Raw genomic sequence first — 15,109 nt, forward strand, 5'->3', positions numbered from 1 at the left:
GCGACGTCTTTGCCTTGAGCGTAGCGTGCAATGCGTGTCCTCATAATAAAGTTTTATCGATATTCCAGCAACAATCAACCATCATATGCGTATGGCTTGTTGAAGCAGACTTGCTGCACAAGCACAACAACAACAAGCAAAAGTTTGTCACTTCCCCGGAAAGGCGCACCCCTTAAATGCGGCGCTCGCTTTTAAAAATAGAAATTTCGGCTGTATGATTTTTGTTGTAGCTATGTATGACTGTATGTATGTACACATGTATATGTGTATAGCTGCAAATGTAAATGTGTTAGCGAGCAAAAGGTAAACAGGATACGTCAAGGAGAAGGTGTAAGTAAATAAACGCAAATGCAGTATGTGATTTTGGTATGCAAATTATTTATTTTAGAAATAAAAATTAATTGAATGAGGAGAAGTGCAGGTAATAGAGAAAATATTGAATTAACAAAAACGAGTAATTAAAAAAAACTGAGAGATGAGGAAGGCAACGTGTACATACATATATACATATAGTAAATATGTATGTATGTATAAACAAAAATAAGTATATTTTAGTATAAATGCTAGTAAAAAGAATGAACAAAATAATATTTGGTATTTATTATTATTTATTACAATAAAAAATAATTATTATAAATAATAAAATACAATAATTAATTTAAAAAAATATATGTATATATGTAATTACTATAAATATCATATAAAATAAAAGTAAAATATAATTCTTCAAATTCAAAATAAAAATCTAATAAATAAAATTATTTTAACTGTAAGAATTAATAAAACCTATTTTTTTTTAAATAATAAAAATAAATTTTAACAATAAATATGATAAAAATTAATAAAAAATAAAATATATAATATTGTAATAAAAATAAAATTTTATTTAATTAAACAACAAACAAAATAAATACATATTTCAATAAACATGCGTTATTTATTAAAAAAAAATACATTATTTATTAAAAAAATAATAATTTACGAAAATATACGTAACATAAGCTTACTTTAGGTAAATGTAAAGTAAAAAGCATAAATAAATTATATGATTTAAAAACTATTATGATACATACTTATTAGTAAAAATAATAACCGATTTTTAACATAAATATTATAAAAAATATTTTTTAATTATAGTTTTTGGTATTTAAAATAAAAATGTAGTAAATATATAAAAAAAAAAAAAAATTATTTAAACGAGTTAGTAATAGTAATTAGTCAAAAAAAAAAACAAAAAATAGTTTATTGAAATTTTATTAATATTTTTTATTATTTTTAATATTTTTTAATTATATGTTTTGGCATTTTCAATATAAAAATATAATAAACAAATAACATAAAATATAAAAAATATATAAAAAAATGGAAATAATAGTTTGTTGAAATTTTATTATTATATTTTTAAATGTTAGTTTATTAATATTTTAATTAATGATTCTTAAAACGTAATTTAAAGTTGCTTCAAAAAATTTATATTAAAAACAGCAGAAAGATTAAAAAAATAAATAATTTATTGGAGAAAATATAATATTATTATAAATTATTATTATAAAACAAACTTGATATCGGAATTAAAATAACAAAAAATAAAAAAAAATTTATGCAAAAAAATAAAAATAATAGTAATAAGAATAAAAAAATATTTATTTTAATAATTTTTAATTAATTTATTTTTTTTATATATTTTTATAATTATAAAAAATATTATTTATTATAATTTGTTGCATATAATTTTTTTTAATATTTAATAAGTTTCAAAATTTAACGTAAATGTAGGGTGCATAGATACAAAAAATTATAATACCGTTATAAATTATCATTAAAAAAAAACTTGACAACATAATTAAAATAATAGAAAATAATAATTTAATATAAACAAATTTATGCAAAAAACTAAAAATAATAGTATTAAAAGCAAAAAAAAATTATTACATTTTTTTAAATATTTTTTTTTTTTATTTATTAATTTTATTTTAAATAAAATTATGTAAGGTGCATAGTTAAAAGTAGCAGAAAAAAACTTGATAACATAATTAAAATAATAATAAAAAAAATAACAAATTTATGCAAAAAATAATAAAAATAAAAAAATATTTATTATTATTTTTTAAAATATTTTTTTTTTTAATATTTAATAATTTTGAAAACTTAATTTAAATTTTCAAATAATTTATTTCAAATAAAATTATATTAGTTGCATAGTTAAAAATAATCTAAAAAAATTTATATTCTATTTAAAAAAAACTTGATGACACAATTAAAATATAACAATATTAAAAAAAACAAATTTATGCAAGAAAGTAATACAAAAATTCATTATAATTTTTTAAATTATTATTTTTTAATATTTTTTAATTTTAAAAACTTAACTTAAATTCACTATATATATTTTACTTTAAATAAAAGTTATGTAGATTCGTAATTAAAAATAACAGAGAAAATAAAACTATATTTAAAAAAACTTGAAAAAAGAAAAAAAAAATATAAAAAAAAATTTTTGAAATAATTTTAATACTTTTTATGTTAAAAAAATTAATTTAAATTCACTGCATACATACATACATATATAATAGAAATAAAAAAAAAATGTATTATAAATTATAAATAAATTTTTTATACATTTTTAACTTAACGAAACTCCCTGTAAATATTTTATTTAAAAAAAAGTAAGGTGTCTAGTTAAAAATAGCAGAAAAAACTTTTAAACTTTTTACTTTATAAAAAAGAGATACTACAATCAAAAAATAATAATGGTAAATATTTATTACAATTTTTTAAAAATAATTTTTTTTTTTATTACGTTTTTATTTATTATATTTTTTGAATATATTTTTTTTTTTTAGTTAAAAACCTAACCTAAATCACCAAAAATAGTTTATTTGAAAAAACAACTAAGTTAGGTTCATAACTAAAAATAGTGCTAACCTCACTTTTTCATACACTCCATGCTGTCATTAAAAATATGCAGAATTGGACCTTGATGCGCTCATACCAACAGAGAAATAAAACATTAAAATGTACATAATGCATACAACATTTAAAAAAGGACCGCACACACTCAGCGTCAACGCAAAAGGCATGAAACAGCATACACCAACACTACAGCAGAACGACTTAAGCATATACACACTATATACTTATGTACTATATCTGCAACTTTTCGTACGCAATGCAACGTTTTCCAACACGACACACAAACACACACATTTCTGAGTTGTCTTCACTTTTGGCGCTATCAGCGCCTTTTCCGAACCGTTTCAGGTTGTGCAGAACCGTTTGGCGCTCAACGGCGGCGGCGACGGCGACCTCTTTGCGCCAGTCAACATTAGTGCGCGTCGCCAGCCATGGCTCGGGTCGAGTGCTGAACTCAACGAAGCTACCCAGCTGCGTTGAACTGCACGAAAAACCAGCATGCGCTCGCACGACCCCCCTCCCACCGACCAAGCGTTGCTTGCGCGTTATCACACGGAACCTACTTGTTGTCTGCCTGTTTTTATGCGTCATTTTTCGCATTTGGCTGCTATGCATTGTTGGCGTTCTGTGTCACAAATTCGCCGCGCGGCGCTCTCATAAAGGCGCTGCCAGCAACTGGCCTTGTTGAGCTCACTTCGCCGCCTAACCTAGCCCTGAGAATGTAGTCCAGTGGTTTTCTCATGTGTATGTGTGTGTGTGCTTACAAGCCGCTTACTTGGTAGCGTAAAGGCGAAACGGCCCGTTCCATGGCGTTGTGCCGTATACATACATACATATGTATGTATAAGTGGTGTATATAACATACATTTGTATATGTAAGTATATTTATATACATACATACATATATACATTTTTTCGGTGTTCACATTTTACTGTTCATGTTTTTTATTTTCAGCATTGCAGGGCTTTGTACACTTGTACGATTCGGCCCACCTCTGCAGCAATCCTGCTTGCTTGCGGTAAAAGCAACCTGTCCGTACATGTTCATGCATGTAAAATTGTGTGTATGTATAACTACTGGGTTCTGTGCCTGTGCTAGTTATTTGTGTAGCTTATATTTTTAATACTTGTACGTAGCCTTGATGGCCTTTTACCTCTGCCGCTCCACCTCTTGCTCTTGTTCCAGCTTTTGCTGCTGCGCGCTGCTACTACGCCTGCTGCTGCGGCAAAGTGTACTGCTGTGCGCTTACTTGTTGCTTTTTGTTACACTTTGTGGTTTTGCAACCATTATTATAGCTGCTCGCTGGGGCTTTATGCGCACAAATAACTGTACATGCACACATACACTGGTGTGTACACACACATACAAATGTAAATTTGTGTGTATTTTACAGCTTAGCCTTCCAAAAGTCGATCTGTTTCTATAAATGTATTCAAGGAAACACACAAGCATGAAAGCCACTCCTAATTCTAAGTATATTGTTGAAATGTTTTTAAAAGGATTTTTCATTCCATAAGAAATTGTAATAATATAAATAAAGTATTATGTATGTGCGCAAAAGGAAAGGGCAAAAAAACAGTATGCTATAACAATAACGGATTATTGTAAGCTGCAGTTGCTTGCATTTGTTATGCAGAGTTTTGCGTGTTTTATGGCAATCAGCAGCCGCAGGTAGCGCATGCAATTGTGTCGTTGGGGCGTATGAGTAACATTTTGACATTTCATTATTTGCCAATGGGGAAATGTTAATGTGTGTATTTGCAATGTAATGCAATGTAAATAAACTACAAAATATGTAAATAGTGCAAATTTTGTGGCGAATGCATTTAGAGTATAAACATGTGTTAATGAAAGTGTATAAATAAAGTTCTAAATTGACTCTTACCAAGCATTAGGGCGGTTTACACTTCGCCAATTTGTTAAAAATATATGAAATTTGTAATTAAAATTTTTTTCAAATAAATTTTTTAATTAAAATGTTTTTTTTATGAATAATTAAAAGGAAAAATATTTTAGAAAACATTTTTATTTGTTTTTTTATTAGTATTTTATAATTTTTTATTATTTTTCTTAAAATTTTTTTGTAATTAAAATATTTCTTTGTAAATAATAAAAAATAAAACTATGTATTTAAAAAAGAAAAGGTTTTTTTTAGTTAATTTTTTTTTTTAAATTAATATTTTATAAAGTTTTTATTGTTTATTTTTTTAAATTATTATATGGTAATGCGTAATGGCTGCAGAGAGCTTTCATGCATAAGGTACATACATACATATGTACATGCAGTGAGGACATTTTTCGACATTCAGCGGGCATTCAACAATGAGCAGACGAAAACGGTCATTAGTGTCCTAGACAAGTTAGACAATGAAACGAACGTCAAGGATCTGATGTGTTGCGCACTCAGTAATAGAACTGTGCACTACGAAAGTCGATAGAGGCACCTAGAAAGTTGACTTTCTGACCACGAAGGTCAATAGAGACACCCCGAGAAATGGTGTTGTGTCTCCTTTACTCAGGGTCTTAGTGGTAAAAGACCTACTGAAAAAAGTCGAGGTCTAAGGCTATCGGGTTAATGCATATGCAGATGATGTTGCCCTTATTTTTAAGGAAAATTCCTGGATACCGTTTACTTGTTAACATAAGGGTGCCTCAATGTGTTATCCAGTGTTATGCGGAAGTAAAGGGGCTTAGCTGTTAATCCAAATAAAAGTGAACTGGTTTTATTTATCAGGAGGTGCAAAATCCCGGAAGCACCCTTTCCTCATTGGAGGACTCTCGACTTCTTTCTCTTGAAGAGATGAAGTACTTGCACCATTTTCTTGAAAGCAAGCTATCATGGAAACCCCATTTAGAAGAGAGCGTGAGGAAGGCCTTTGGTGACCTAATATTGTTGTAAATGAGCTGTTCGGGTGCAGTTTGGACTCTCATCAAAAGTTGTATTTGGGCTTTACGAAATGTAGAACCCAACAATACTGTTCTATGTTGCATTTGTCCGATGGAGGACACTCAGTACAGCCACTCTGACAGGTCTCTCTCTGAACAGGTAGAACGCACAACTGCACTACGTACAGCACCAACGATGGCACTTAAAGCTCTTCTACACATAGCACCCGTGGGCGTATGTACATAGCCGACAAAAATATTGCTGTGAAGGTTGCTATCAGACTGTGGGAAACTTGACATATTAAGGGTACCAGAGAGAGATATTCCGAAATTTTCTTCCACTTCTACTGCATCCCTTGTATTCTGATATCAAGGGTACAATACGTCGCGGAACCTACTCCTTGTGGCATCTTCTTCGCACACATACCACCGCGAGATATGTGGATTTGGTGGAATTATTGGAGAATAGGGGCAGTGAGTATTTTCATGGATAGATCGAAGCTCAAGTGGAATGTTGGAGGACGGGCGCTTTTTGTCGGGAGCTCTTAATGAGTTTCAGACTACCAAACCACTGCAGTGTCTGTCAAGCAAAAGTGACAGGCATCAAGGTAGCAATAGATATACTACCCCGAATACGCGGTTTCTTTTAGGGAGGTATGCATCCATTCCGAAAGCAGAGCTGGTTTGAGCTCTGACCTTTTTAAGCTACTTTCGTATCAAACTCGTCTGGTTTATTAGCAAAGATGTACTACCGCGAAGTGTAGATCTGGTTTCAGTGTGCTTATAGTGAGCTCAAAGCTAATTACGGAATCCATGATCTCATCAAGCTACATCCGTAACAAACTTGTTAGAATCGTTGGAAATTGTAAATCCTATAAGGTCTCTCACACAAATTCCGTCATGGTGCGAACGAGTAGAGTTTTCTCTGTCTACGTGCATTCGGGCGCTGAATCTATTAGCTATGCGTGAGCTCTGCAAGCGTTGGTCAGCAACCAGCTGTTGTGTGGTTGTGAAAGCCTTCCGGATCAAAGTGGAACATAAGAGCTCGATTGAACTGTTAGCTCTTAGCATTGCCGCAATGATAGCCCAGTTAGGACTGGATACTACCCAATCGGCACTCATGCTGTGAGACTAAAGATTTTGAAGGACGCTTAATGTCAAATTTGTAATGAGGAAAATGAGGCGGACGCAAGTTGACAAAGAGGTGGAAACTTCTGTCCAGCTTTCGCCAGTCTAAGGTTGGAACATTTTGGTTGCCATACTTTTTACGAACTCGGCGCATTGGCTAAAATTGATTATAAAGGGTGATTTTTTAAGAGCTTGATAACTTTTTTAAAAAAAAAAACGCATAAAATTTGCAAAATCTCATCGGTTCTTTATTTGAAACGTTAGATTGGTTCATGACATTTACTTTTTGAAGATAATTTCATTTAAATGTTGACCGCGGCTGCGTCTTAGGTGGTCCATTCGGAAAGTCCAATTTTGGGCAACTTTTTCGAGCATTTCGGCCGGAATAGCCCGAATTTCTTCGGAAATGTTGTCTTCCAAAGCTGGAATAGTTGCTGGCTTATTTCTGTAGACTTTAGACTTGACGTAGCCCCACAAAAAATAGTCTAAAGGCGTTAAATCGCATGATCTTGGTGGCCAACTTACGGGTCCATTTCTTGAGATGAATTGTTGTCCGAAGTTTTCCCTCAAAATGGCCATAGAATCGCGAGCTGTGTGGCATGTAGCGCCATCTTGTTGAAACCACATGTCAACCAAGTTCAGTTCTTCCATTTTTGGCAACAAAAAGTTTGTTAGCATCGAACGATAGCGATCGCCATTCACCGTAACGTTGCGTCCAACAGCATCTTTGAAAAAATACGGTCCAATGATTCCACCAGCGTACAAACCACACCAAACAGTGCATTTTTCGGGATGCATGGGCAGTTCTTGAACGGCTTCTGGTTGCTCTTCACCCCAAATGCGGCAATTTTGCTTATTTACGTAGCCATTCAACCAGAAATGAGCCTCATCGCTGAACAAAATTTGTCGATAAAAAATTTTCGAACCGAACACTGATTTTGGTAATAAAATTCAGTGATTTGCAAGCGTTGCTCGTTAGTAAGTCTATTCATGATGAAATGTCAAAGCATACTGAGCATCTTTCTCTTTGACACCATGTCTGAAATCCCACGTGATCTGTCAAATACTAATGCATGAAAATCCTAACCTCAAAAAAATCACCCGTTATATGATAAATTTGTGTCAAACTCTGGCCTTTTGCGACCATCTTTTTGATCCACTCCTGAGAGAGTTCTGTGTATCACAACGGATAAGCGTCTCTATGGGTCCAAGTGGGTTTATTCGTGAAAGCAACCTATTTACCTAATCTCCCCTAAACGGAAGTGTTATCCACCCGGTTACGGCGCCTGCTGCGCTTACAAATTTTTTACGAAGTTTGGTCCTCAAAGTTTAGTTCTAGTCTTGAAAAAAAACCAAGCTTGTTCAAAGCTTGTCCTTCACAGCAGCTACAAAGTCGACTCAATGTCTGCAGCTCAAGGTTATTTATTCTAAATTTTTACTTCGCGTTGCCAACTATCACAAAAATTATGGAAATAATGCCCGTGGAATTGATGGATGAGGCCGATGATGCAACTGGGAACCAGTTGTGCTGGTTATTTGGTAAAAAGGTGTACATACTACATATATACATAGCACTTCGTATATATGTACATATGTATTACTTATATACATATGTAATTACCTTCTTATGATGAGTACGTTTATTCATTCGCGGCACGAGTACGTGAAATACGTAAATCCACGTACTTGAAGCGCAAAAGAAACCTCTAGGTCATAATGGGAGCCTCTTCAACAACAAAAACAACAACAACTATACAAAACATAACAACAGAAGCGCGTATACCGCAAATAATTGCTTTGTTATGTGTGCTATGCAGAAGAAGCGGCTTAAGTTAAGCTTGAAATGTACAAGTGATTATATAAGGCATGCAAAAGCTGTTGCGGCGACGAATATACATACTTATATGTATGGAACTATATGCAAGCACATATTTACATATGCATGTAGATATGTTTGCGTGTATTAAACCTGTCTTTTGATGCTTTTGTAGATTCTTACGGATGTTTTTTATGTATTTTGTCGCTGCTCAATGCATACATACAAACATGAGTACATATGTATGTATATACAACATACATACGTATATTAGTATGTACATAGATATGTTCCACTGTCTTCGTTAGCTACAAAGCTTAGCTAAATGTACACATGTTCTTCAATCCTTTGCTCTTCGCCAAAACACACACATGCGGGTCGCACACACACGCACACACACACGCAGATGCACTTGTTGTGCAACCCGCTGTGTTGTTTATGCTGGAAGAATGTTAAGAAAATCTACGCTAATTCGCAATGCGCAACTACATATAGTTATTGTTGTTGTTGTTGTTGGTTGTGGCTGCTATGTAACCTCGACGGTTGTTGGCTGGTGTGGAGGGTAGACGAGAAAGCGCCAATGTTTGCTAACTGAATGAAGGAATGAATGAATGCAGCTAATAACAACAACAACAACAACAGCAACAGCATAATGCGGCAAAAACGGTGGCCATCACAAGCACATGTGTATGCAAAAAATATATACACACATATATATGAATGTATGTATGTATATCAAAGCTTATGTGTGTGTGCGCGCTTGCGGCGACAATGCGATGATGTGGAATTGCAACAAAAGCGCGCAACAACACTAACAACAGCCCGGAACGAGCGGCAGCCAACTAAACTGAAGATCCAACAAAAACAACAACAACTAACTAACTATGTAGTTACATATGTACGTGTATTTCAAGAACGCATTAAGAGCCCTTCACATTGGACTAGCTGCGTCATTGCGCTGCCACTCGGCTTATTTGCTGGACTTTTTGCACCGACTGCGGCCACAGCTAGGGCTTTGGCATTGCTGTTGCTTGCTTTTGCGCTGTGCTACGTTGAGTTGCGCTTTGTCTTAAGCTTTGCCGCATTGTCATCCAACATGACAACTGCAATGTGGCAAAGAAAATCGAGAGAAATAAAGAAAACGAGAAGGAAGCGTGCAAAAAGTGCCAGGCAGCGCAAGCCAGTAGGCAAGGCGTAACAAAATACAAAAAACAAAAACAAAAAATAAAAAACAGAAAATACGTGCACTTCGACTGCAGTGAAGCTATGATACCCTGCACAGGTGCGTTTCTTATAGCATAAAAGGGTATAAAACATTTGTTTATATAGATTTTGAGCCAATTCGTATGACAGCTATATGCTATAGTTGTCCGATTTGAACAATATGTTGAAATATGGTAGTTTTGCATTAAAAAATTATTCAAGCCAAATTTCGAGAAGATATTTTGTCAAATAAAAAAGTTTTTCATACAATAACTTTATTCTGATCGTTCAGTTTGTAAGGCAGCTATATGCTATAGTGGTCCGATCGAAACAAATTTTTCGGAGATTGTACCTTTGTCTTGGACAATAATCTGTACTAAATTTTGCGAAGATATCTTGTCAAATAAAAAAGTTTTTCATACAAGGGCTTAGCTTTGATCAGTCAGTTTGTATGGCAGCTATATGCTATAGTGACCCGATCAAAACAATTTTTTCGGAGATTGTAGCTTTGTCTTGGACAATAATCTGTACTAAATTTTGTGACGATACTTTGTCATTTGAAAAAGTTTTCCATACAAGCATTTTATTTCGATCGTTCAGTTTGTATGGCAGCTATATGCTATAGTGGTCTGATATCGGCGATTCCGGCATATAGGCAGCTGCTTGGAAAAGCATGTAAGCATCTAAAACTAAGGCACTAATCACATATATACAAGTATAAACAGGCCGACGGTTTTTGGCGAAAGAGCTGAAGCTCCGTTGGAAACACCAGGTGTAGAAGGACCTGGCAATAACCACGTAAGCGATGTTTACGCCAATAAAGAAGAAAAATTTTTTTTTTGGGTATCCAACATTTCCTTCTAGAGTTAACAACATCTTGGAAAAACTTATGTATACAGGGTATAAAAAAGAACTCGTAAAGATATATGCATGACTCGGCTGCGTTAAATGTTTGCATTGCCGCATAACCGCTGCATTGCAACAAACAAGCGCCTGCCGCGGCAAGCGCACAGTCAGCCAGCCAACTAGCTGAGGAAGTGACCAAGCGACGAGGCGTCCGACCGCCAAACGCGTCAACCCATCAATGTGCCACGCATCCAATGTATTGGCATTGGTCATATTAACTCTTTGGCGCAGCTATTGAACATTCGCATGACGAAGCGGCAGGCCACATACCATCGCTGCTAGCTACTGCTGTTGCTGCTGCACTTGTGACCCCGCTGACGTTGTAGAAATATTACGTCCACGGACCGCATAGCACTTTAGCGGATCTAACAGTAATAAACACTAGCCAGAACACGACCCCTTGAGGGGTGCCTAGACGAGTTTTCATGTTGCCACCGCATTTTAGCACAGCGCATGTGTGTGTGTGTGTGTGGCGGCGTTTAAAGGAAGAAGGCAAAGTGGGCAATAACAGCAATGCGCCATTTTTCGCATCCAACAGTTGCCGCGCTTCCAACTCGGCCGCACTACTTACTCGCACACTTAGGCGGAATCAACGAAACATTGCGGACAATTATGTGCTGGATACGAGCGCGCATTACTGCAGACTAAATGGCGTATAATAAACGCAGACTGTGTGGCATTTTATGGTAGTTAGTCAATTTTAATACAAACACACGCATGGATGAAGACGCCTGGCAGTGAGGTTGAGTTGGTGGAGCGTACTTAATTGCATGTGGTACGATCCATTTAAAGGACTTGGTCTTACGCGTGTGGCTCGTAGCAAGGGAACGTGGATTTGTTGACGGTTAAAAGCCTAGACTAGACTAGAAGAAGTCAAAATGATTCCGGCATTATGGAGTAGGTTAGGACTCACTATCTCTACCTCCTCCAGTCTATTATACCGTGGGGACCACAGATGCTAACAGCGTAGTCTTGCCAATGTCGGACAAGTGCAAAAGAGATGCTCCATTGTTTCCCTGGTGCCCTGCCTAGACATTTATTGCAGTTGTGGAGTAACGACACACAATTTCTTCACGGTTAATTTCATAGTGTGTAAAAAAAAAGTAGTCCAAAAGATTCCAGGAAATACCGGACATTGGTTTATTGATGCTTAAAGTAGTCCAAACGGTAAAACCCCACAGTCTAGAACTCTGAATATTTCAAATTATACCGGATTGCATCGGAACAATACTACAGTCTAAACCAAAAGGTCGTCCAAATAATTTCGGGAAGCCTCTGAGCAAGAAAACATACATATGTATAATTGATAGTTAAAACCCTACGGTATAGAACAAAGAATTCCGGTTTTCCAAAATATCTCACAGATTGGACACACAAACCTGAATTCCGTTTGGAGTTGTTGTTTTTAGTATTCTTGTCCTTGGTAAAAGGGTTCCCACTCAGAGCCGCTATCCGTCCCCCGGAAATGTAGTCGCCTTTTATGGTGCCAAGGTTATCTCAGTGACGAGGCCAAGACGAGAGTTGACGCCTACTCAAAACCAGTTCAAGCCAAAGTCGTCCAGTAGGAGTGAGATTGAGGAAACTCTCAGATATTGTCACCCCTCACTACCCACAGTTAAATTGATATCTACTGATTCCCACTGCTTGTTACGAAAGCACGGTAAATTCAGGAACATAACTTGGGGTAAGATCTGAGGTATGTTAGATTAATATTTTCTAAGATGACGAAATGGTTTGGAGCAAGACCAGTGCGGAAATGTTGTCGCGGATTGAGAAGATTCTCGGACTCTGAAGTTGTTAAATTAGAGCGAGAACTTGTAAAACATTGGGTCTAAGACAAGGACCTAATTAAGTTTGACCACCTCAACCAGACCTTTTAAATTGTTTGGTAGAGTTCTTCAATTTAGAAAACTATAGGAACATATGGAACAGCATATAAACTTGAGTCAAGACAAAAAATTATAAAATAAAAAATATAAGACTCAACTAAGTTATTCTAAGGGCTTTATTAGAGTAATCTTATAAGCAATCTTATCAACTCTAATAAAAAGTATAATAAAATGGCTTGAAGAAGGCCACTATACGTGCACATGCTTATCGATTGCTTTATTGCTGAACAGACGGACCAATATAGGTTTATCAAAATATTTGCGGGCGCCTTATCGCCAACGATATCCCTTATCAACGACGAAGAATTTGACGAGACTGGTTTATTCCCATTGTGGAAGATGACGTTTTTAACTAAATGCGGTTCTTTTCGGTTCAAATCATAAAGTGGGAATTAACATGTCAATATGTGGAAGATAGTTTCGCTAGCTCTCTTTGCTTCCTCTCTGGTTATTGTGGACAAATCATGGTAAGAAAATTGGTAAAGGATGCTTAAGGCTGTTTCCACTACAGTCGGGTCAAAATACCGGCATGGAGTTCCGATTTTTATCTGGTATTGCTGTGAAATCAGCACAATTCTAGACAAGTATGGATTTTGAGAGTAGCTGAACTCAATTTCCTTTCTTACACTATTTTCTTAATTTGTTTTCTTCGCTGTTGAAGTTCCCAAGTCGAAAGTCGCATAAAAGCTTCTGGTATCGAGTTAGAAATTACTTAAACCGAAACTCCTTCTATCTGAGGGTTTGGCAATAAGATTCCACCGGTTTCGAAATCAAATAGTGAATACTGGGTGCAAAAAGACTGATAAGGTTAGATGTTTCGGAAATAATTTTAATTTCAATATTCGCGACCTAAAGAAGGATGATGGACAATTATTTTTGATCGGATATTGGAAAAAAAGACTTGGAGCAAGTTTGGTTCCACTTTTTCGGCGTGCCGTAGCATACCGTGTGAGCCAAAATCGTTACTACTTGGTTCAATTCCGTAATCAAGCTTTAAATCTTGGACAAATCGGTATTTCCATCGTTTCAACCTGCATACTACATAGCTCTAAATCTTGTTTCCGGACTGAGCCCTCAGGAAATATCGTAGTGGTTGTGGTTAAAACCCGAATGCGCGAAGAACTGACACTTTGTCAGTTGAATGTAGAGTTGTTTTGCCAACGGGGTGCCGGACCCAAAGTACGGTAGAGGTTATAGATGGGCGTCAAACTCTAGGAACGTGGTTAGTGAGTCCATTCTATAGGTCGTCAGCAGGTACCCACGTTAAATACATCGGACGTTTCCTTTTAACGCCGTTAGCCTAGGAGTCTACATAAGAAAAGAAAATTTGAGGTTAAGGAAAAATTTCATTAACGACTCCGACTTTTAAGGGTAATACCAAGCAAGCTTTTCGGAAAAGCGATAGCGGGGAGAAGATCACATAGAAAACTGAGGTTTTACATTCAATACTGTGAAGATGTGAAGGAAATCAGGTTCCTGAATACTGAGTTTCTGTGTTGAGCAGATATGAAAGACGTCTGGTTCTATAAATGATAGGTTCCACTACTGCGCAGATATAAAGGAAAATAGATTCTTTGAATAATGGGTTCCTCTTACAATAAAATTGTATCTACTCGTATAGTACCAATATGTCTCTTGTATTAAGCACCCTGTACGAACCCTACAAAACACACTACTCACATTACATGTTACACTATAGAGCACTTACTTAGTAAGTCATACATTTGTACTTCTATGTATGCATATTTACATTATGTGATGGAATCTGTAAATAAACACAAACGGAACCGGAACCAGGCGCCATTATTTTCAGATTTAGGCCACATGCGCACATACACATACGCCAGCCAGCGTGCGAGTATTTTTAGTGAATAACAGCAAATACAACTCTAGATGAACTAAAATTTCTATATACACACGCATACAAATACACACATACACATGCACACGCATACAAATACACATCCGTTTTCGGAATTCTAATAAGATTTAAGCACGCTAAGCTGCACTAATAACTTGCTTACGCATTAACACATCCTTGTCCATCTTCGCCAACATACAGCACATGCTCTCTTAACCCTGCCAACTACTACCCCTCTCTGTCAACACACGCGCTAGTCGGCATTGAGTAAATGCAAATCTCGTGAGCTCACAGCTAGGCGCTTGGCAATCTCTTTTTGCAGAAATGCAGAATGCGAACAAACACGCCACGCGTAAATTTTGCGCATGCATGTGACTGTGTGTGTGTGCTTGTATGTATTTGTTGGCTGTAACACGGCCTGTAACACGGTTGGATGCCACAGCGGTGTAACAACAATTTCGCCAAAGTCAAAGCGAATAATGCGCATTGAACATAATAGTATTTGC

Source organism: Bactrocera dorsalis, chromosome 3 (genome assembly GCF_023373825.1).
Source record: "Bactrocera dorsalis isolate Fly_Bdor chromosome 3, ASM2337382v1, whole genome shotgun sequence".
Classification (NCBI taxonomy): Eukaryota; Metazoa; Arthropoda; class Insecta; order Diptera; family Tephritidae; genus Bactrocera; species Bactrocera dorsalis.